Raw genomic sequence first — 3,098 nt, forward strand, 5'->3', positions numbered from 1 at the left:
TCCTCCTCCTCCTCCTCCTCCTCCTCCTCCTCCTCCTCCTCCTCCTCCTCCTCCTCTTCCTCCTCCTCCTCCTCCTCCTCCTCCTCATCCTCCTCCTCCTCCTCGTCTTCCTCTTCCTCCTCGTCTTCCTCCTCCTCCTCCTCCTCCTCCTCTTCCTCCTCAGTCACAGTCATGCACAGAGACAGACGATGACTTGCCGACATGATCCTCCGTTAGCAGTCACCACCACCTCCACCTCCTCCACCACCTCCACCTCCTCCACCTCCTCCTCCTCCTCCTCCTCCTCCGTTAGCTCGACAAAGCCACAGGGGAACGTGATTCTAATACAGGGGAAGAGGAAATGAAGGAGGAGGAAGAGGAAGAGAAGACAAAGAAGAAAGGAAGGAGAAAACGAAGGAAGGAAAAGGAAAAAGAAAGGAAAGGAGAGAAAGGAAGAGGAAGGTAGAGGAGACGAAAGGAAGGTAGAGATGAAAGAAAAATATACTGAAGAAGGAAACGAAGAAGAGGGAAGGAGGAGAAGAAAAAAGAAATGAATGAAGGAAGGAAAAAAGCGAAAGACAAAATATACGAAAGGAACAAGGAAGAAAATACAAAACGATGACAGAGAGGACAAGAGGGAAGAAAAAAGGGAGAAGGGAAAAATGAGAAAGAGGAAGAGGAAGAAGAAGAGGAGGAGGGTGAGAACAGTGGCAATAATGACAGGTTTGATAACAAGGAAAAGAAAAAATGTGAATAAAAATAGAGAGGAAATAGGGAAACACGAAATAGGAACTCAGAACGCAAATACATGGTTACAGAAGGTCACAGATATGAAAATTGGCAGAATGGAAATAGGGAAACACGAAACAAGGACTCAGAAGGCAAATAGATAGTTACAGAAGGTCACAGATACGAAAATTGGCAGAATGGAAATAGGGAAACACGAAATAGGAACTCAGAACGCAAATACATGGTTACAGAAGGTCACAGATACGAAAATTGGCAGAATGGAAATAGGGAAACACGAAATAGGAACTCAGAACGCAAATACATGGAAAATTGGCAGAATGGAAATAGGGAAACACGTAATAGGAACTCAGAACGCAAATACATGGTTACAGAAGGTCACAGATACGAAAATTGGCAGAATGGAAATAGGGAAACACGAAACAAGGACTCAGAAGGCAAATAGATAGTTACAGAAGGTCAAAGATACGAAAATTGGCAAATACATAAGATAGTACAGAAGGGTCAGGATACGAAAATTGGCAGAATGGAAATAGGGAAACACGAAACAAGGACTCAGAAGGCAAATACGTGGTTACAGAAGGTCAAAGATACGAAAATAGGCAGAAAAAGGGGTGTCACTGTACCTGGGAAGTGATATATATGAAAATGGAATAAAAAATGTACCTGGAGTGAAGTATATTAGTGTTTTGTTTGTCCATTTGAGTTGTTAGTGATTCTACAACTTCCTCCTTTTATTCTTTTTCTTCTTTGTTTTGTTCTTCGTTTTCTTCTTTAATTTGTGTTTCTTTGTTTTCCTTCTTCTCCTCGTTAATTAAGTTCCCCATCATTTCTCTTACACATGATTACCCTTCTTCTTCTTCTTGTGTTTCTTTCCTTCTTTCTCCTCCTCCTTCTCTTTTCTTTAGTTTCCCATCATTTCTCTTACATATGACTACCCTTCTTCTTCTTCTTCTTGTGTTTCTTTCCTTCTTTCTCCTCCTCCTTCTCTTTTCTTTAGTTTCCCATCATTTCTCTTACATATGACTACCCTTCTTCTTCTTCTTCTTCTTCTTCTTCTTCTTCTTCTTCTTCTTCTCCTCCTCCTTGCTCACCTTACCCACCTAACCTGTCCAAGCCTCCACCAGTTTACCTGTTCCACTCCCTTCCTCGGGCTGCCACCCACCTGTTCACTCCACCACCTCCACCACCACCACTACCTCCTCCACTTCACTTCCACATGTTCACTCTTTTTCCATCTATCATCAACTCTTCCATCTTCCACTTCCTCCTTGACTGCTTCCTCCATTCCCTCCACCAATAGCAACCCTTTTCCTCCACTTCCTCCTCCGCCTGTTCCCTCCTTTTCCCCCTCCACTGTTCTCTGCAAACTCGACATGACTTATCCTCCTCCTCCTCCACTCCCTCTTCCACTTGTTCATTCCACTCCCCCTCTTCGCTATCTACTCCCTCTTTTGTTTGGTATTCCACTCCCTCCCTCCGCCCTCTATTCCTACCACTATCATCACCATCATCACCACCACCACCAACCACTATCACCACCACCACCAACCACTATCACCACTATCACCACCACACCAACCACTATCACAACCATCACCACCACCAACCACTATCACCACCATCATCACCACCAACAACAACAACTATCATCTCTCATCACCACCACAACCAACCACTATCACCATCACCACCACAAGCACTATCACCTCCATCATCACCACCAGCCACAATCACAATCATCACTACCAACACCACCACCAACCACCATCACCATCACCATTTATACTTCCTTATACACGAATACCTTATTATTACTTCCATCTCCACTTTTACATCCTCCCTCCCTCCCTCCCTCCCTCCACTTTTTTTTCCTACCTTACATCCCCCTTATCAATGTTACCTTCACTTCTCCTCTCCTCTCTCTCTCTCTCTCTCTCTCTCTCTCTCTCTCTCTCTCTCTCTCTCTCTCTCTCTCTCTCTCTCTCTCTCTCTCTCTCATGTCCACCTCCACTTCCTCCCTTCCTTCCTTTCCTCCACTTTTTTTCTTCCCTTACTAATATTTCCTCCTCCACCTCCATTCCTCCCTTCCTTCCCTCCACCTTTTCCTTTCCTTACTAATATTACCTCCTCCACCTTCCTCTCTCCCTTCCACCTTCTTACCTGGCCACGTATTTGAACACCTGTCCTTCTCCACCCTTCCCCCTCCCTCCTACCCTCCCCATCACCATCCCTGCCAACCACCCCAACCACTAACTCTTCACCTCCTCCCCCTCCCCTCCCCCCCCTTTCATTACCTGTCCTACGTATTGCAACACCTGTCCTTCCCCCCCCCTTGACCACTCCTTCCACCGCCCCCTCACGCCTCCACC

The 3,098-nt window shown here is 45.7% G+C and overlaps 1 long non-coding RNA gene across 2 annotated transcripts; it reads left to right on the forward strand.

Moving 5' to 3' along the window:
- The first annotated feature begins 297 nt into the window (after positions 1-297).
- LOC127007004 (uncharacterized) lies at positions 298-2,472 on the forward strand. 2 transcript variants are annotated; one of them, XR_007760010.1, is made up of 4 exons: positions 298-800; positions 882-962; positions 1,104-1,184; positions 1,310-2,472. It is a non-coding gene; the product is annotated as an uncharacterized LOC127007004 (long non-coding RNA). The 2 variants fall into 2 exon arrangements; XR_007760009.1 differs by having other exon boundaries at positions 298-962.
- Positions 2,473-3,098: the final 626 nt, after the last annotated feature.

This window comes from Eriocheir sinensis, chromosome 34 (genome assembly GCF_024679095.1).
Source record: "Eriocheir sinensis breed Jianghai 21 chromosome 34, ASM2467909v1, whole genome shotgun sequence".
Classification (NCBI taxonomy): Eukaryota; Metazoa; Arthropoda; class Malacostraca; order Decapoda; family Varunidae; genus Eriocheir; species Eriocheir sinensis.